This window comes from Bubalus bubalis, chromosome 11 (assembly GCF_019923935.1).
Source record: "Bubalus bubalis isolate 160015118507 breed Murrah chromosome 11, NDDB_SH_1, whole genome shotgun sequence".
In the NCBI taxonomy this organism is placed as follows: Eukaryota; Metazoa; Chordata; class Mammalia; order Artiodactyla; family Bovidae; genus Bubalus; species Bubalus bubalis.
The window spans coordinates 12,037,305-12,059,206 of record NC_059167.1 but is presented as its reverse complement, the minus strand read 5'-3'; the positions used below and the strand labels follow the sequence as shown (position 1 = coordinate 12,059,206).

General features: G+C 39.2%; 1 long non-coding RNA gene across 1 annotated transcript in view; it reads left to right on the top strand.

Moving 5' to 3' along the window:
- LOC123464663 overlaps positions 1 to 18,138 on the top strand; it is a 30,955-nt gene extending 12,817 nt beyond the window's left edge. The window contains exon 2 of the long non-coding RNA XR_006639678.1: positions 18,006 to 18,138. This is a non-coding gene — a long non-coding RNA (uncharacterized LOC123464663). The remainder of the gene's footprint in view (positions 1 to 18,005) is intronic.
- The last annotated feature ends 3,764 nt before the right edge of the window (positions 18,139 to 21,902 follow it).

Below are 21,902 nucleotides of genomic sequence, written 5' to 3'. Positions count from 1 at the left end.
GAGATCAAATTGCCAACATCTGCTGAATCATGGAAAAAGCAAGAGAGTTCCAGAAAAATATCTATTTTTGCTTTATTGACTATGCCAAAGCCTTTGACTGTGTGGATCACAATAAACCGTGGAAAATTCTGAAAGAGATGGGAATACCAGACCACCTGACCTGCCTCTTGAGAAATCTGTATGCAGGTCAGGAAGCAACAGTTAGAACTGGACATGGAACAGCAGACTGGTTCCAAATAGGAAAAGGAGTACGTCAAGGCTGTATATTGTCACCCTGCTTATTTAATTTCTATGCAGAGTACATCATGAGAAACGCTGGACTGGAAGAAACACAAGCTGGAATCAAGATTGCTGGGAGAAATATCAATAACCTCAGATATGCAGATAACACCTCCTTTATGGCAGAAAGTGAAGAGGAACTAAAAAGCCTTTTGATGAAAGTGAAAGTGGAGAGTGAAAAAGTTGGCTTAAAGCTCAACATTCAGAAAACGAAGATCATGGCATCCGGTCCCATCACTTCATGGAAAATAGATGGGGAAACAGTGTAAGACTTTATTTTTGGGGGGCTCCAAAAATCACTGCAGATGGTGACTGCAGCCATGAAATTAAAAGACGCTTACTCCTTGGAAGGAAAGTTATGTCCAACCTAGATAGCATATTCAAAAGCAGAGACGTTACTTTGCCAACAAAGGTCCGTCTAGTCAAGGCTATGGTTTTTCCTGTGGTCATGTATGGAGGTGAGAGTTGGACTGTGAAGAAGGCTGAGCACCGAAGAATTGATGCTTTTGAACTGTGGTGTTGGAGAAGACTCGTGAGAGTCCCTTGGACTGCAAGCAGATCCAACCAGTCCATTGTGAAGGAGATCAGCCCTGGGATTTCTTTGGAAGGAATGATGCTAAAGCTGAAACTCCAGTACTTTGGCCACCTCATGTGAAGAGTTGACTCATTGGAAAAGACTCTGATGCTGGGAGGGATTGGGGGCAGGAGGAGAAGGGGACGACAGAGGATGAGATGGCTGGATGGCATCACTGACTCGATGGATGTGAGTCTGAGTGAACTCTGGGAGTTGATGATGGACAGGGAGGCCTGGTGTGCTGCAATTCATGGGGTCACAAAGAGTTGGACACAACTGAGCGACTGAACTGGACTGAACTGAACTGAGGCGTAAATGGTTAGTAGCAATAGGAGAAGTATAAGATGCATTCACTTATAGGCAACAATATGTAAAAGGCATAAAGATGGGGAAATTGAAAGACACATCTGAGACCAACACATTGGCTGGATCCTAGTTGATACATGGAGAAATGGGACATACATAAGTGAAAATTTGGGATCAAAGCATGTCAAGCCTTGGATGCAAAATCATTTGGTGAGCTGTGCTTATTTGCTCAGTTGTGTCCAACTTTGTGATCTCATGGACCACAGCCTGTCAGGCTCCTCTGTCCATGGAATTTATTTCATTCACTTCTTCCCATTTACTAATTCATATTCACTGATGAACTACTGTGAACCAGCCCTTGTGCTGGGCTCTAGAGAGAGATCTGAAAGAGACATGGTTCCGGCTCATAGGCAATTAACGACCACATGTGAAGGCAACTAACCTTATCCTGGTGTTTGTACTTAAGGTGTGCAAACGAAGTGTGAATGAAATGTATCAGGATGACAGAGAATGGAGCATCTAGATTGCCTGGCGTGTACTGAAAAGGCCAAAAAGAGACAGTGGCATCAAGAAGGAATCAAATGAACTGTACGAATTACTGAAGGTATGGACAGAGCTTTCCAGACAAGAAAAGTATACAGTCAAAGGCACAGAGATGAGAGAGAACATGGCACATGTATTCATTTATTCACTCATAGTACAGCTTTTTATTGAGCACTTACTGTGTACCAGCCACAGTATTAGCTGCTCTGGGGGAACTACTGATCTTTCAATACAGAGCATGATGTCCCTTCAGATTTAGCTTCATGAGAACAAGAATTATGTCTGTCTTATTTGTTGTTGTGTGCAATATTTAATATTTGTTAAATACATGTAGAAGCATGGTAATGGATATCCATAGAAAAGAGGATAAATACAAGATGATCAACAAGTTCATGGGAGAGCTGTATCAAGAATTATTGATATATTATATTTAATCAAAACTGGGGATGTGGACAAAATTGTTCAAACTTCACTGGAGGTATATATAAAAGAGTAGAGGGTAGGGACTTCCCTGGTGGCTCAATGGTTAAGACTCCACACTTCCAATGCAGGGGGTGGAGGTTCAATCCCTGGCCAGGAACTAAGATCCTGCAGGTCACACAGTGTGGCCAAAACACAGAATAAAATAAAAGTGAAAATGATTTTAAAATTTTAATAAAAGTGTAGCGAGTAAATAATGGAATACATGGAAATTCTAACCTTTCTGCAGAGAAGAAGCAGCACTCATTAAAAAAGAACACTCATTTAAATTTAAATTTCAGAAATTCAAAACATTTTTAAAGAGTAGGTGTTTACCATACCAGAGACAAGTTTTATTTATTTGTGATAAATTATAAATTCATGTATAGATGTACCCCATCTATGCTCTGACCGATAACACTGAACCACTTGGATTTGGAGAATTTTAAAAGTTTCTCCTTCTGAAAACCACCATGGTCCTTTCCCGTAGTCCATGCACATCTGATTCTATAAAGTCAACATCAAACCCACCTCTGATATTGGTATTTCCACTTTGCCTTTCTTGAGTCAAAAAATCTTAGCTTTATCCAGATTTGAACTCGGTTCATTCCTTCTCCTAGAAACTGATTTTAATGCTCCTTCTTGGTCGAAAATACACTTAGTCTCAACCGCTTGAGGAGCACTGCAAAGACAGCCTTACTCATTAGGGCGTTATGACACTAGGAAGGCATGGCTACGTAAAAAACAAGTAAACCACATTAGAACATAACTACCAAGGCTTCCCTGGTGGCTCCGACGGTAAAGCGTCTTCCCGCAAAGCGGGAAACCTGGGTTCAATTCCTGGGTCGGGAAGATCTGGAGAAGGAAATGGCAACCCACTCCAACAGAGAAACCTGGTAGGCTACAGTCCATGGGGTCTCAAAGAGTAGAACATGACTGAGCAACTTCACTTTCACTCCACTTTTCACCCATGCTTTAGGGAAGGGAGGAGCTTCAAAGAGGGAGAAATTTCTTCCATCAAATACAGCACAGCAGTTCAGATAAGATCTGAAAAGTATTGTGAAATTCTAGGCAAAAAGCAAAAGCAAAGTTCTTACCCTCAAGAGACTTGCAGCCTTGTAAGGAAAACCACTCTCAACAGAGACTTACTCAGAGTTCCCTCAACATGCCTGGCTCGTGGTGCATGGTGGATACCCAGTATGCATTTGTAAAATAAATAAGGATAAATGCACACGCCATGCATTCTCTCATTTCTGTTTCTTTGACTTGGGTTTGAAGGTCACTGATAGCCTAGGTAAGGAGAGTTCCCTGTGGTAATTGAGGCAGAACTCCAATATCAGGAATTGAGGACTTACCAAAAGGTGAGGAAGTAAAGACAATAAGCCAAGACAATTTACACTGTTGTGGAAAGATCATATTTTTTAGAGAGAGATGATGGATTTTCCTGATGGAAGCTTCTTGAAAATTAAAATCAGATGGCCCAGTGATTTTGCAATGAGGGAAAATTCTCCATATTTCTTCTACCCGAAAGAATATAAAAGATAAGTAGTCTGTTTGCTGGAACTCAGTAGTCTGAAATTCCTCAAGGATCAGGTTTTAATTATCATTGTATTCCCTGCAGTTCTTAGCTCAGAGCTTAGTGAATACTAGGTGCTCAGTTAAAGTTCATTGGATAAATTAACATATAAAAACACATAAATAATGTGATGGCTAATTCTTCTTATCCAGAGGATAACCAAAGGGAGAGGAGTAAGGAGGAAAATAACAGTAAAAGATGGAAATTAGAGAAAATATATCGATTTGCTACATTTCATACTTAACCCTTTATGAAGATACATAAATTGTTGGTGATAAGTGACTGAATCAATGAGCAAATGAATTAAGCATTAGGCAGAAAAGAAAATATTCAGCATGCCTACAACCATCTGAATTACCGGGCTATTTTAATGATCAAGGGGTCTTTCTGGTGGCGGTATGCTTGTTTAGCAGAAGTGTTAGTCGTTCAGTTGTGTCCCACTCTTTGTGACTCCATGGACTGTGGCCCACCAGGCTCCTCTATCCACGGAATTCTCCAGGCAAGAATACTGGAGTGGGTTGCCCTTCTTTAGGAGATCTTCCTGACCCAGGGATCAAATCCAAGTCTCCTGCATTGCAGGCAGATTCTTTACCGTCTGAGCTACAGTCTACGTATATTTATCAGCATGTGGCTGATACCCATTTGCGAAGCATTTCAGAGGAAATTTAGCAGAACTGACTCTAAGCCATCTTTGAAGATAAAACCCACAAATACACCCAGAAGGAGAAGAAACAGGTCACTTTTCCTACCTTCCCTTCCCCTCCCCAAAGGAAATTGACTGCCAAAGAGTGTCATCTCTCTAATTTTCATTATTCAGAAAAGAGTGGGGAATCTGGTATCTTCCCCTTGTCACCACTCGACAGATATGATCAGTAACTGCAGCAATTGCTCTGTGGAGGCAGGAACAGATTGCCATGATTCCTTAACTTGGGTGGAAAGCAGGGCATGCATCGTGTCATTTGCCTTGCAGGTTGTTAAAGTGATTGACATTGTGGGTCACATCATTTTATTTTCCCTTTTTGTGGGTAAGAGTGCATAATTCTAGATCTTTTTGTTTGCAGCTTCCAAGAGTGGGGTACTATTACTCACCTAGAATTCTTCTCTGAGCTCCTCCTCCTTAAAAAAATGACACCACCAGTCTCCCATGCTACATCACCATTTTTGCTTTGCAGAAGAGAATGTACTGAAATAAGTAGCAAAAGAAGGGGATTCACCTTTTTTTTTCTTTAAGGCAAAATCTGTCATATAGACTATAGCAAGTGATAGAAACTTCTTCTTTACTGTATCTTTTATTCACCATAGCAGCCAACACTCTACCCTGGGACCAGAACACAAGCAGCAAGCATCTAACTCTGTAAAGAATCCAAATCATCTGTGGAGTAGCAAGTATCTTTTTTCCTATACAAAGACCCATTTTATGGTCTAAAGTGCCTCTAAAGTTTTAGGTTGGTGTACGTGGCACTAATGGTAAAGAACCTGCCTACCAATGCAGGAGACGTAAGAGATGCAGGTTCAGTCCCTGGGTTGGGAAGATCCCCTGGAGGAGGGCATGGCAACCCACTCCGGTGTTTTGCCTGGAGAACCCCATGGACAGAGGAGACTGGAGAGCTACAGTGCATAGGGGCGCAAAGAGTAGGACACAGCTGAAGCAACTTAGCACATTCAGAAGGTCAGGCTATCCATTCTTAATTGAAATTAACTGTTAATTGGTAACTGGCCCACCTTTGCTTAGCTGAAGCATAGATCTACATTCAGTGGTAATAATATCTAAGTTTGTGGCCCCCTCTTATTGATGTTCACTCTGCACCTTGTGCAGCCTGGGTGGAAAATGGATAAATCTAGACATTTGTATCCGTAACAGGCTACTTTCCCAAAGAGGCGGGATAGCTATTAATCCTACCTGAAATGTTTCCTGTCAGATTAAAATATCCAATTCTAGCTATCCCTGTCGATAGAGAAAGTCTAGGAAATAACTCTTTGCAAAACAGGTTTAGTTATTCTATCCATAGCTTGGCAAGGGCAGAGTAACTGATTATTAAGAGAGAGTCGTCTGGAGTAATGACCAGAGAATCCAAGTTGGGACACCAGATCACTTTATTTTAGGGTGCCAGAGAAAGGGAAATGTAGAACAAAAATAAATGTCTGTAAGGATACTTTAGTAACTGGAAACAGAAAGGACAGCTCTTTGTATCCAGAGTAGTTTCCATCGAACTCTTGGACATTTCCAGGGGATTTTAAAAACAAAACCTACTTGAAGAAAATTATAGCACATAATTTTATTCTCCCTGTATTTGTATACAAATCTATTTTATGTTTTGTTTTTTATTATTCAGTATATACTTTCAGGAAAATGGGATATTATTTTCCCATAAATATTTACCCGTTTCTATTTTCACACGTAATTATTTCCTCCAATATCTAAATCTGGTCACCATGCGGATGAGGGCAAGGGAGGAGGACAGAAGTATTAACAGGAAATTTTGATTTTCTGAGAGTCGAGCGTCATGCATTCTGGCTGTCTTTCAAGTTGAGCAGACGATATCTTACCTGAGATGAGGCAGAAGGCCAAGTACATGCTTACATTCTTTCTCTCATATTGTAGGAATATTGCTTATTTTTAAGGTAGCTTGGGTGTAGAATGCTCCCATAGGAATTTTAGTGCTTTTTACAATTTAAGTTCAACCTACTTTGTGGATTAAAAGTGGATTCCCTAAATGTTCCCGAAGGACAAGGACCACTACTGTTTCTTTGATTTTCACTGTTTCCAGTCTTCCTCCTCTGAAATAGTCTTAATGAGTTCTCATGCTTTCTCCGGGTGAACTTTTCCTCTTACCTCCTGTTTGCCTTCTCCAATCCAACTTCTTTAAAAAATAAATGTGCTGTCAGAAACTATAGCTTTGCATCACTGGGGCCTCATTGCATTCCAGAGGCAATGACTGATTGCTACACTCTAATCCCAATTTGGGGCAACTCATTCTACAGTTTTATGACTTGGCGACAGTATCTCATGAATAACAATGAAAGAATAACCTATCACTGCAGACTCCCTCACAAAGTGGTGATATGTAAATGCAAAGATAATTGCCATTTAAAAATAAAAGCTTTTTTTTTTTAAACCCCAATCAGTTGACAATAAAAACTAGTCAAAACATATGCATTCTTCTGCTGGCATTTTAAAAAGTTGGCTTCAGTTTTATTCATGCAAATAGGATTTGACCCTAGCATACTATTACTTAGAGAGTTTCATTGATCCATAGAGGAAAATAAAAGTTACAGGATTCCTACTTAAACATGGACCATATGCATTAAATGTAAAAAGATATCTAATAAAGGAGATGGGTACATACACAGTTAGAGATTCAAGGATCAATTGTGCTTTTAATTACTCAGCAAATCAGGAACCTGATCTCAATTATCCAAACCGTGTAGGCAGGTCTTAATTCTTATGGCGAAAATGTTCTGGGTAGTTGGAATAATTAGGAATCACAGATAATCCCTAGCCCTTATGGCAACAATTCATTAGCATCTCCTTCCTTAGAGAAATGGTTTTATAAGAGCCACAAATCATTACTAAACTGTCTGGCTTATGTTTCCTCTCCTTTGATTATGCCGCCACAGTCTCCGGGGAGGATCACGCAAAGCAGGGAAAAAAGCCCACAGCGAGGAAAGGAGAAAGGGACCGAACCTCAAGGAGAGGTCACAGGTATCTCAGCAGACGCCATTTACAGCACAGGGCTAGCAGTGCTGAACCCGTCTGGCAGAAGAGCTGAACATAGGACTTTTATCATTCTGTTTCAAAGAGCATTGAGCAGTTAACCTACAGAAAAAGGTGTGTGCAGAGCCAGGTGACAAGGGCCCAGACTACGAACATGAATAATTTCTAGTTTAGTAACCGTAAAGAGGCAGTATGTTTCAGGAGTTCTTTTTTCCTTATTTTCTGCCTTCCATCAATTAGCCTCAGTAATACCAGCATGTAAGATTCTCAGTTATACTCAAGCTGGGGAAAATTGCAGCACTCGTTCACTTTACCTTTCTCCTCATTGTTCTTTTTTTTTTTTTTTACCAGTATTTTGTGCTAAGTTGCCTCAGTCATGTCCAACTCTTTGAGACCCCATGGACGGTAGCCTGCCAGGCTCCTCTGTCCATGGTGTTCTCCAGGCAAGAATACTGGAGTGGGTTGCCACTGCATGTCTCCAGGGGATCTTCCCAACTCAGGGATCGAACCTGCATCTCTTAAGTCTCCTACATTGGCGGGCAGCTTCCTTCTCACTAGTGCCAGCTGGGAAGCCTGATGCCTTATCAGTCACAACCTGAGCTGAGCTATAATCTGTCACAGACCAGGTTCCCAACTTGAGTCACTTCTGACTTCAGATTCACTGGGTTTCTTGAATCATCCTTCCTTTTATCTTCAAAATTTCATTTGTACAACATCAAGATAAATGTCTTCCAGTTCCTGTCTTCATGTTCTCCATTTCAGTAAGAATCTGGAAGACTCAAAGCCGTCTTCATCATTCTCTCTGTGTCTCTCTTTCCCTGTCCCTCTCCCTTTCTCTCTCTTTCTCAGCAGTGTGTCAAAATCTATGCTGTTTCTGTAGTCCGCAGTCACTTTCATCAGGATATTACAACTACATTTCCCATTATGGAGAAATGAAACCCTGTTTAGTGATGCCAAGGAGGACATGGATCCACAGACAGTTATGAGGAGGGGCTTTCCCCTCTCAGAGGCATTCTCTTTGGCCAAGCACGCAGCTTGTAGAGAGCACGTGTGGAAAAGTGAGGGGGGAAGGGGTGTAGATTCAACTACTGGGACACCTACCTTGTCAATCTAGGCAGTCAGTATGTAACAAACACCACAAGCTCATGGTTGATGTATTCTGAAATCTCACCAAAAAATAATGCCTGCCTGCCTTCCTTCTTCCTTCCTACCTCCTTTCATTCCTTCTTTCTCTGTTTTCTTCCACAAGTACTTCTTGAGTACTATTTGAAACACTCTGAGCAGTGCTAATAAAATAGTAGAAAAAAATAAACTCAGACCTTGACCTGGAGCTTTCTGTCCAATAGGAAAATTACACAATTACAAAAGTGAAAACAAGAAAAAATAAAACTGGCACATCCTGATGTCAGCTGTAACTACTGTAGTCTAGGGTCTGGGTGGTCTAAAGTCTTCTTTAGTCAAGGAAGACTTCCCTATGGAAGTGGCTTTCAAAGTGAGACCTATGGGATGAATGAGTTAATGGACAAATGCACAACAAGAAGGTGATGAGGAAATGGGAAATAGCCTTTCAGGTAAAGAAAAATGGATACAGAGAAGAATCAGAGAGCATGACTCCTTTGAGAAACAGAAATGAGCTTTGTCAAACTGTGGCAGAAGGTGCAAAGGAATAAAAAGAAGAGTGATGAGGCTTTAGATGTAGGCAGGAACCAGGTCATGATTATTCTTGTCATCTGTGTTGATGATATAAAACCCCAGGCCATAAAATTCAGACATGAAAGATATCTGACTCTCTTTTACTTTAACTCAGCCTATGTTAACATTTCGAGCACTACAGTAAAAATTGCCTAGCTGTTTACCAAATCTGTTTCCCCTTCCTCCTAGAAATGTAACTAAGCCATGTTTTTCAGTCTTCTTTGCAATTAGTTGTGGCCATGTGTCTGAGTTTTGGCCCATAGAAAAAGAGAAGTTTCTTCCAGTCTCAGCCAATCAAAACCTCCCATATAATCTTCCTCCTCCTTCCACTGTCAGACAGCTAGTAATGATGCCCAAGGTGACCTTGGAAGTTATGTAGAAACAGCATCACTCCCCTGCCACACACACATACACTCTCACATTGAGAGGATGTTATAAACAATTATGTTTCTACTGCACTAAGCCTTTGCAATGTGGATGCTTCTCTGTTACAGCACTGAGTCTCAAAATGTGTTCTGAGAGCAGCAGCAGTAGTACCTACCACCTTGAAACTTATAAGAAATGCAATTATTGAGCCCCATTTGAGACTTACCGACACACTGAATTAGACACTCTAGAGGTAGGGCCAGCAATCTGTGGTTTATATATAAGCCCACCAGGTGATTCTGATATGGGTTAAAATTTGAGAACACTCTTTATATGTTTTCCATTATCTTAACCCACCCCACCTGGTGACAGAAATGAAGCTCAATTAATTCAAGGAGGTCACAACCAATTCAGCATGTCCTTAATCAGTTCAACCTGCCTACATTGCCAACGCATAAGATTTCTGGACCTTAATTATGATCTATTAACCTGTGGTATTCTTTGCAACTTCTTTCTTTTCTTCCTTCCTTCCTTGATTTCCTCCTTCCTTCCTTCCATTCCTTCTTTCTTTTCTTCCTTCCTTCCTCTCTTTCTCTCTTTCTTATCCTTGATTGGCTCTGGTTGTTTTTCCATGATGACTGGTACTTTTTTTCCCTTACATCAACCTGTTCATATCAGGTCTCTAGCTACTGTTGAAATCATCCTTTACACACCTTTATGTTAGCATCAGGGAAATTCACATTCCCACATCGCTGTTTCTCCTCCACGTTTCCCTCCCTATGTCACACAGGCAATCCCTTTAAGGTTTCCACCTTCCTCGGGTTCTTCCTGGGGTGACATACGGGTGTTCTGGACTCTTAAGTTTTAGTCTCCTTCTCCAGCCAGATTTATCTAATGGAGGGACAGTTCTAAACATATGGTTTCTTTTTTAAGTATTTCAGCAAATTTTCCTTCTGTGGCCTGTTATGGGGCTAGGAAAACTGGCTTTTAAATATGGTGATGGTTTCATGCATTTTGCAAAATCTATTCTTCATAGTATAAAATTTGTCTTATTTTTGTGTTTGTTTTTATGTTTGTAGTTGTTATATATATATATATATATGCTCTTATTTTTGCTTGATGCAGCCATGATTCTCTTAACTTTCTCCTAAGAAAATTATTCTCATGAATTTTCAATCAGATTTCATAGTTCAAAAAGCTTAGCTACACTTCTGAATATGCCTTATTTTAGCAATCCTTTAAATTTCTTCATTATTTCTACTGAGTTTTCCACAATAATTTTTCTCCCTGCATATACATGTATTAATGGATGCTTATCTGGGGTCTTTTCTATTTTTCTGTTGTCATTTTCTTGTGGTAAGAACACTTGAAATGAGATCAGCATCTTTAATGAATTTTTAAAGGTACAATACATTACTCGTGACAGTAGGTACAACACTGTATAGCAAATCATCCAGAACTTATTCATCTTTCTTAACTGAAACTTGATCTAATGATTTAGTAATTTCCTATTTCCCCCTTAGCCCTGACTTTGAGTCTATGAATGTGACTATTTTTGATACCTCTTTTAAGTAGAATTATACTGTGTCCATTCTGTCATTATTCATTTAGCATAAAGTCTTCAAGTTCCATCCATGTTGTTGGTATTTCAGTGTTTCCTTCTTTTCTAAGGCTGAATAATATTTTCTTATGTATACACTAACTTTTTGCCCACTTCACTCACCAATGGACATTTAAGTAGTTTCTTGGCTATTCTGAGTAGTGTTGCAGAGAACCTGGGGATACAGACATCTGTCTGAGATAATTATTTCATTTCATTTGAGAAAATACCCACAGGGGAATTGGTATCTTATGGCAGTTCTATTTTTAATTTTAAAGGAAACTCCATATAGTTTTTATAAAGAGTATATCAATTTATAACCCCATCAACAGTGTGCAAGATTTTAGATCTTTCCACATCCTCACCAACAGTTCTCTTTTTAATAATGGCCATTTAACAGATGTGAGGTGATATCTGTTGTTTTGACTTGTATTTTCTTGATGATTAATGGTGTTGAACACCTTATCATATACCTGTTGACCATGTGGGTGTCTTCTTCTGAGAAATGGTTCCTCCCAAGACCTGTGGCAGGTGAAGCTGGTTGCATGAGTCTGACCAAGTTGCTGGAGCTGAGTCCATAGACATGGGGACGCTTAGGTCTATAGCTGGGACTGTGTGCAGCAAACCTGCCACAGGATGTGTGTTTGCCTTCTCAAAGCACCTTTTCTCAGTCTTGGCCTTATTTGGAGTTCAAAACCTCCTACCTGGATCCCAAAGCTTCCACAGTCAGTTCAGTTCAGTCGCTCAGTCATGTCCAAGTCTTTGTGACCCCGTGGACTGCAGCACGCCAGGCCTCCCTGTCCATCACCAACTCCCGGAGTTTACTCAGACTCAGGTCCGTTTAGTCAGTGATGCCATCCAACCACCTCATTCTCTGTCATCACCTTCTACTCCCGCCTTCAATCTTTCCCAGCATCAGGTCTTTTCCAATAAAAGCCTCTTGATGAAAGTTCCCACAGAGGCACTTTTATTCATGATGGCTGCTAGACGGTTGTTTGCAGGGGGAGTGTAAACTGAGAATTTCCTATTTCATCATCTTTGCTGACATTATCCTTTCCAAATGGCATGTTTTACAGAAATAGAAAAAAAAATCTGTAATTCATATGGAAACAAAGATGACTGCATATTGCAAAATCAATCCTGTGTCTTAGTCTTAATAAGCAATAAACTAGGAGAACATATATGCAATATATATAATCCCAAAGATTATTATATATACATATGTATACATATATGTGTATATATATATTTTTTTATTAACCAGTAGAAAAAATTTAAATATATTTTTATGTATGTATATCAGTATATTAATATATCCAACTAATCATTAGAAAAAACAAACTTACCAACAGAAAAGTGAAGAGAAAGCAAAAACCATGTACAGAGAAGAAAACATATATCTCACTAATCAGTATGCTCAACCACGATCAAGTCGATCAGGATCAACAAATCACATACACAAGATGAGCTTTGATTGTATTTAACTGGTAAAGATGTCAGGCAATTCCAGAACAGAAATCAACAGGATTGCTTATGCAGAGCTCATTGAAGGGTAAATTGGTACAATCATGCTTCAAATTCTTTAGCATTATCTATTGTGATTGGATACCTGACAGAGTTGCTACAGCCCAGCAATTCCGCTCCTGCTTACCAAAGAGCAACTCTTGCTCATGTGTTCACGAGCCAAATTACAAGGGAATGATAAGACAAAATCTGAGAAAGGGTCACCTCTGGGAAGAAGGGTAGAGGAGGAGCATATAAGCAGGTGCAGGTTATTGATAAGGTTCTTGTTCTTGGAGAGTATGGGCACTCTTTACATTATTAAAAGTAAAACAAAATAAATGATGGTCTTGTGTGAAACAGTGACTGTGTGTTTCAGAAACCAAGGTTCATATAAGGTCCTTAGAAAGAAAGAAAAATAATATTTATGGTTTTGCAATTAAAAGCTTTGGTTTCTGAAATAGTTAAGATATGTTGTTGTTATTATTAGCTTCTCTTAGCAGTTTTACTCCTCTGAGGCATTGGATAAATTCCATGGAGTACAAGAGAGCATTACTGAGAGCAAGACTTTAGCTAATATATGAAAATATTATTAAAGACAAGATGTTTAGATTTATACTGTCAAGGGCTTTTCATTTAAGCAGAATTATAGGGTTTTGTAAACCATCTTTCTATGTTAATAAGTTAACATACACCATACTTTTCAAAAAGTCTGAGATAGAAGGATGAATTTGCATGATTAGTTACTTTCTAGTCATTTACCTTGAGACAAAGCAATTATTTCCATTTATTTGTGAAACATAAATATGTATCACCTACTTAACTTCTTCATGGACATTCAAGGAAGAAAGGAATTTTCATTCTTTCAAAGAAAGCGGAGGTACTACTGAAAAATATCAGTGAAAGAAGATCCTGATACCTAAGCAATTTAGTCAGGAATAAAGATCCTTTATAACACAGTACCAGAGTTAAAGTTTCACCAATCCAAATCATCGTTGGTAGTAGCTCTTATCCAACAGGTGACTCAGCTGTAAAGAATCTGCCTGCCAATGCAGAAGACACAGGAGATGTGGGTTCAATTCCTTGATCGGGAAGATCCCCTAGAGAAGGAAATGGCAACCCACTCCAGTATTCTAGCCTGGGAAATCCTATGGACAGAGGAGCCTGGCAGGCTATAGTCCATGGGGTTGCAAAGAGTCAGACATAACTTAGCAACTGAGCACATATGCACACATGCTTACCCAACAACGTGGATAACATCCAACATCTTTAGACTGTAAGCTATTACATTTAATAAAGAATATTTTCCTTTTATGTGTTTTTGAAGCATTAAAACAGTATTATTCTTCAATTTGGAAGATAGAGGAAATATTATAGAAATATAACTAGAGGAAAAAATATGACTTCATAATCTCCTGATAATCATTAGGTGATGAACATGATTTTGAGAAATACTAATTGTATATCCTCACTGGTAAATGCCTGACTATATTAATTCAAATCATTAAAGCTGAGTAGAGATAATCTTCCCTTGCTGCTGCTACTGCTGCTAAGTCGCTTCAGTCGTGTCTGACTCTGTGCAACCCCATAGACGGCAGCCCGCCAGACTCTGCTGTCCCTGGGATTCTCCAGGCAAGAACATAGGAGTAGGTTGCCATTTCCTTCTCCAATGCATGAAAGTGAAAAGTGGAAGTGAAGTCGCTCAGTCATGTTCGACTCTTCAAGATCCCATGGACTGCAGCCCACCAGGCTCCTCCGTCCATGGGATTTTCCAAGCAAGAGTACTGGAGTGGGGTGCCATTGCCTTCTCCAATCTTCCCTTAAGCAAAGTTAATAGACAAAAGGAAATAATATGAAATCCTAAACAGAATTTTTTTAAAGGGAGTGGTTATTTATGTGATAAATGTTTATCACATTTATTATGTTTTGAATAAAACGTCCAATTTGTGCTTTGTGAGATTTGACTTTTTTTTTTAACATCTACATTTACAGGCTTAAAAACTACCTCTAGTTGTGAATAATTATAAGTAAATATTCAATTGTTTTGTCATTATTTTATATATTAAACAAAATAGAAAAATATTCAGCAATCACATCAGATCAGATCAGTCACTCAGTCGTGTCCGACTCTTTGCGACCCCGTGAATCACAGCACGCCAGGCCTCCCATTCCATCACCAACTTCCGGAGTTCACGCAGACTCACGTCCATCGAGTCAGTGATGCCATCCAGCCATCTCATCCTCTGTTGTCCCCTTCTCCTCCTGCCCCCAGTCCCTCCCAGCATCAGAGTCTTTTCCAATGAGTCAACTCTTCACATGAGGTGGCCAAAGTACTGGAGTTTCAGCTTTAGCATCATTCCTTCCAAAGAAATCCCAGGGCTGATCTCCTTCAGAATAGACTGGTTGGATCTTCTTGTAGTCCAAGGGACTCTCAAGAGTCTTCTCCAACACCATAGTTCAAAAGCATCAATTCTTTGGCTCTCAGCCTTCTTCACAGTCCAACTCTTACATCCATACCTGACCACTGGAAAAACCATAGCCTTGACTAGACGAATCTTTGTTGGCAAAGTAATGTCTCTGCTTTTGAATATGCTATCTAGGTTGGTCATAAATTTCCTTCCAAGGAGTAAGCGTCTTTTAATTTCATGGCTGCAGTCACCATCTGCAGTGATTTTGGAGCCCAAAAAAATAAAGTCTAACACTGTTTCCACTGTTTCCCCATCTATTTCCCATGAAGGGATGGGACTATTCAGCAATAGGGAATTATTTATTTATGCAACATCATTAAAATAATGCAATTAAAATAATGATTAGCCTTTGCAATACTGCTTTAAATCATTTTAAAGACATTAAAATTCATGTAAACAACAATTTATCAGTATGAGCAAAAGCTTATGACATGATATTAAGTTTAAAAAGATATAATAAATAATTAATGACAATTAGGTACAGCCATGATAAATAAAAAATGACTAGAAGGCAAGTGCATTATGTTTCATTATTGCCATTGTTTTTGTGTTGAGATAACAAGTAGTAGTTTTCTGTATTATCAATTTTTTTTTTTACAGAAATTGCAACTACCATGATAAACCTCCTTGTGGAAAAAATCTCTGTTCATATCATTCATTGTTATCTTATAATAAATTTGTATAACTGATGTATTAGATCAAGGAATGTTTTCAAAACCTACCTAAGCCAATTGCTCTACAGAAACATTTGTACAAATGTACAATTCAACAGGCTATAAATAAGGATGCACCCATTCTAATTTTTAAAAAGAAACTATGGTGACACAAACCATCAATATTTGAGCCTCTTTTCTCCCCTCCAAAGTGGCTCCAAGATACCATGGTATTTTATGACTACTGTGGAAAATATGTGAAAAAATTGAGAGCATGAAGTCACATGCTGCTACTTCTAAGTATCGTAATAACAAGTGCATTTGGAAATTGCCCCAAATTTTCTCTGATTAGGAAGCTTTGTCGAGATCCCTAGGAAATATAATCCCCACTAGTTTATGTAGTCAAGGTAAAGAAAGTCCTGACAGCTCTGAGACCACTCTGCAATTACCACCCTTTGAAGACCACTTCTGTTCTCTATGGGCTACGTAGTTATGTCTTATTTTTCTCACTGTTGAGAAGTGTTCTTATTTTTATTCAATTTTGTCTGGTTTTCTCATGCTAATGTTTAAATATTTCATAAAATTTTAGCTAGGATTTTAGTTACATCTTTTAATAAACTACAGGATTTTTTTAAAGGTAATCACAATACCACTACTGCTCCTCTGAGTTATTCTACTAGTTATTCCATGGAAACTGACAGAAAACTTTCTTATACAAAATGAGAGGTTCAGCTTTCTTTTTATTTAATTTTTGGGTTTCATTGTAAGTTGTAACACTTTGCCTTGGACATTGCTGCCTGAACTCTTCTATAATTGAAACACATATAATGTAGATGTTCAGGAGGCATGATGAAGTCTGGAACCAGAATACCTAGATTTGATTCTTTCTCTTTATGCAGCTGTCGTTCCCTCATCTAATGTGAGCATAATAGTAACTGCCTCACAGGGTTTTTAGGAGTTTAAATAGGATAACTATGCATAAAAATTTTAATAATTTATATATATATCACTAAGAAGGTGCCAAGAACCATTCCATTTATCATCATTATCACTATCACTATCTTATGGTAGGAAACCTTCATAATAGTAGACCTCAAACCATGGAGAATGGTTATATTTTTTTTAATTGGATAATTGCGCTTTACAATGTTGTGTTGGTTTCTGCCATCTAATAATGAGAATCAGACATAAGTGTGTGTGTGTGTGTATATATATATATATATTTATATCACCTCCCTCTTGAGCCTCCCTCTCCCCCCAACCCACCATCCCACCCCTCTAGATTGTCACAGAGCACCAGGCTGAGCTCCCTGTGTTATACAGCAACTTCCCATCTATTTTACACATAGAAAGAAAAAAAGTGAAGTCACTCAGTCATGTCCGACTCTTTGCAACCCCATGGACTGTAGCCTATCAGGCTCCTCCATCCATGGGACTTTTCCAGGCAAGAGTGCTGGAGTGGATTGCCATTTCCTTCTCCAGGGGATCTTCCCGACCCAGGAATCAAACCCTGGTCTCCCACATTGCAGGCAGACGTTTTATATATATTTTAATGTTACTCGAGAGTGGTTTTAAATGAAGATTCTTGGGTCCCACTCTCCAAGCTTGTGAGTTAGTATGTGGGGGTAGGGGGGGTGGGACTCAGGTGTTTCTAACCTAAGTGGTCAACAGACAGCATTTTGAGACATTCTGAACTTGTGACTTGTTTGAGGGGAAAAAATTCATCTCTCCTATTTTTTTTTTTTTTAACCATTCAATCACACAAAAGTGGAAACAGCCAGAAAAACTGTTTCAATAAGGCAACTTATTTCCAAATTTTTCATCCCAGGTTAAAGGTAAACAACTGTCGATTCCCTTCCAAATAGTACATGTACTGGACAGTGTTTTGCTTTCTCTCCTGATGGTTTCCTTCATGGAATTTCATGGTTCTGTGATGCCATGAGTTGGTGGTAGATTGGAACAGAAAGAGTGAACCCAAGGCAGTGAACCCAACAGAAAGCACCAGAACAGAGCTCAGGACTGGAATACTGATGCTGCATGGCCTAGGCACATATGCTGGGTTCATCACTTGAGTTCGCTGTGCTGATTTTACTAAGTCTGTAAAATAGGAAACTAATAATATCTAACTTATAGTTTTGTTGTAAAAATTAATAATGGGACTTTGAAATAGTATGACTCAAAGTGCATTTTAATTAATCTTCGTCCAGCTGCCTTCCTCCCAAAAGGTTGGCCGTCATTGATCAAATAATGTGTCCTATCTCTTCTTCTCCCCAGGCAATGATGCTGCATGTGATACAGAATGCAAATTATGAAAGGAAACATGGAACACTGGTCAAGCAAAATGTATTGCTCTGCCTGCAATTTCCCCTTCTCTACTTCAGATATTAAAAACTAATTCTCTCAGTTATTCATTGCTGGCAGAGATGATTAATTTAATCTTTATAGATAAAGTAAAATGTTTGGACGAAAGGAGCAAATACTCTGCTGAGGCTAATTGTAAGGCACATTCGGGTGAATAATTCATTGTGTGCAGTATAATGATATCATAGATGGTTAGCCAAGAACAAACATCAATTCTATAAAGAGAATTAAACTAAAACCAAGTCCATTTGGCAGCAGAGGATGAATATAGTCCTTATGGCCAATATGGATCTTGTTTTCATAAATCCTACCAGGACTCAGGAAGATTCCATTATTACCAATTTATGATAACCTATCATGTATGCCTTTATTTCTCAATATAAATTCTCCACATTAATTAAAACATTTAAAGTCATCCCCTGGTGTTTAGAAATGTATTAGAGTAAGACAGGCAATGGAAAAAAAATATCCCACGCTGCTACTAAGTTTGGTGGCTACAGGCATGGGACAATCTCCTTGAGCTTTCAGTTTCTTAGCACAGAAACAGGAAAGCAAACATCAGGTTGTTGCAAGAAAAACATGCTTTATTTAAAGCATCATTTCATGTAATGCTGGTCTCACAGCATATATTTGATCAGAGAAAAATCTGGAGACAGATCAGCATATATGAGCATATGTATATATAAGTACATGTACATATTACAAATAACATTTCTATCTATTTATTCTCCTATCATCCAGCCAGCTTCACATTTACCATTCAGCCCTGTTCATTCCTTTCTTCAAGGTTTTTTCCTATTCCTCTACATGTTTTATAATCCTCATCAACAAAAAGAAAACAGATGGAAAGGTTCTATTTCTCATTAGTAGTTAAAAATGCAAATTATAGCACCTTGAAAACTAGGATTTAAAAAAAAATAACATGAGCTGATGTGGCGAAGATAAATCAGTTCCTTCGTAACCAATACAGTACAATCTTTTTGTAAAATAATATCTCAAAAGTAAGAGCCATAAATGTGCTAATAACCCAGCCTCTCTTCTCTAAAAGTATATCCAAAGAAACAATCTACTGGAAACAAAAATTTAGTGGCACAGTTAATATCTTCATGTGTATTACACTGTATTTACATACATAAATGTAAAATGGCAAAATTAAAATGAACAAACGGCCCAGAGAAGGTTTGTGTTGTTTTTGACACAAACAATGGAATGTTACAAGCCATTAAAATGATAATAACATAACATAAAAATATGCAAAACATGAATATTTATGACAATGTAAATACAAATGATAAGTGAATGTGTTAGTCATTCAGTCGTGTCCGACTCTCTGCGACTCCATGGACTGTAGCCCACCAGGCTCCTCTGTCTATGGGATTTCCCAGGCAAGATTATTGGAATGGGTAGCTGTTTCCTTTTCCAGGGAATCTTCCGGACCCAGGGATTGAACCCAGGTCTCCTGCATTGCAGGCAAATTCTTTACCATCTAAGCCACCAGGGAAGCCCTTTATGACTGTTTAAACTGTGTATATGTGAAAGGTAAAACAAAAAAATTTGAGCTTTCAATAGGTAGAATTATAAGCAATTTTTGCAATCACAACTTTTCAAAAATTTTAAATCTTGGTTTTTTCTTTATGGAAAAGCGAATTTTTATAAAAGTGTGATCTACTCTGCAAAGTCTTCACAATGTACAGACACAATATTCATTTTCTTCTCTTTCGAAAAATAAAATAGTACCATTTAGTTTTAATGCTTATTCTGGATCTTAATCTCTTCCTCAGAAAGCCTCTAAGCCCTTTGAGGACAAAGGGTCGGTAATTTCCACTTTAAAAATATCTTACAACATCGAGCTCAGGCTAAGAATTCAGTAAAGGAAAGTTGAAGAGAATTGTGAACAAAGCCCTGGGTTGGAAATGGCTACCTACTCCAGTATTCTTGCCTGGAGAATTCCATGGACAGAGGAGCCTGGCGGGCTACAGTCCATAGGGTCACAAAGAATCAGACACGACTGAAGCAACTTGGCACACACACACACACACACACACACACACACACACAGATGAGTTACAAAAGTATTGCCAATACAATTAGATAAAAAATCGATATATTAATTGGGAACTGGTTAACCAAACCAAAGCGACCAGTTCCTGAGATAGAATATGGGATGGAAATGCCTCTTGGGCTTGGTTCTCTAGACCCCTCCAGGTTCACCTTCCTGTTTCTGTTGAAGTCTGGTTTCACTAGCGCCTCATGTCCTGCAGCTGTTCTTCCTGTACTACACTCTTCCAGATGTACTCATGTTGTCGATTTTTCCCCAAACACCATTCATACAAGCCATCTGTGTATCGGATTTATGAAAGATCTGGCAAAATTGATAAACACACACACAATGGAAACTTTTGAGTATCGAATATTAGACACTGTTCGTGTCAGCCAGGATCAAGGTTAGGAAAACAGAAAACGCGCTAGATATTCTAACAGAGAAAAATGGAATATAGGGAATAAAGAGGAATTGGAGGCAAGCAACTGAATGTACAAATGAACAATGGCCTATTTATATATGACAATATAACTCTCACCATCAACCTCTGATAGCAATCAGCCGAGAATGATCAGGACTTAACCAATGACTGCCAGCTTCCCCATCTTTTTTTTTTTTTTATACCATCCCTTTTGGGGAGCATAACCTAGCCTAAGCCAAATGTCCTTCCACAAAACATTCACCTCAGACACCTTGCCTCCAGCTTGCCTGCCTCCAGCTTCTGTATTCCAACAACCTCCAATCAGAGCATGCCCCACAGCTCCCTTTTTTCCTTCCACTCTAAAGATTTCCCACACTCCACACTGCCTTTGAGTCTCTGCCGAGTGCAAATGATGATGACTGACTCTTGCTATGTAGAAAGCGCTGAATAATCAGTCTGTTTGCTCTTTGTTTGGGGTGTTCTTTATTTCCACAGTGAAATAAAAAGAGGTTACACTGAGGTGATACAAACATTACAAACACTGCAAGCAGTCACTACCCCTTAAGGCTGGAGGGGAAAAAAAAAAATGGAAATCAGGACCTAGTAGCTCAGACCCAACAAGGTTGGGAGAGACCATATGACTGATGCTAGCACATTAGTATCTGGGAGATGGTAGGGCTTACCTCAGAGCTGAGCCTGTTACCGAATCCAAGCTAGCTTTCCTCGCCCCAGAACAGGCTGCTGAATCCAAAAGATGAGGTGCTGAGGCAAGGAAGAGACTTGAGTCAGGGAGCCAGCAACTAGCCCCTCAAAATAACTATCTTATCCGGGCCTGGATGCCAGGTTCTTTTATAGATCAAAGAGAAAGAAACAATGAGGAGCTGAAGTCAAAAGGCAGAATTGAGAGGGAGAGGAAGTGGGGAAGTAAAGTGAAAGGGTCTCAGTCTTGCAAACATCGCCACGGGAATGGCCAACCTCTGGAATGGGTGTGTGGCTCTCTTCTCTTCCCAGGTGGGCAGGGACAGTCTCTCCCTTGGGCTAACCTAAGGCACGTTTAGGTTACAGTCCAGCAGAGGGGCAGAGTCCTCCATGCAAGCCACTGAATATGGTTATAATCACGAAAGCAACGAAAAGCAAGTCAAAGAAAGTTTCCAGCATAGGTCGGAATTGGCTTCCTCCCTGCAGCAAGCCTTCTGGGGAAAGGATGCTGAGGCTCCAGTGCTCACACCCCTGAGAAGGTGCAGTGAGGCTGGTTCTGGAAGTGCCAAAGGATACAGACTGAAGCCAGTGCCTGTACTGTCTCTCCATGAGCTGAACAAAGGCACTTTAGTTTAGTCAAGCAGTTTAG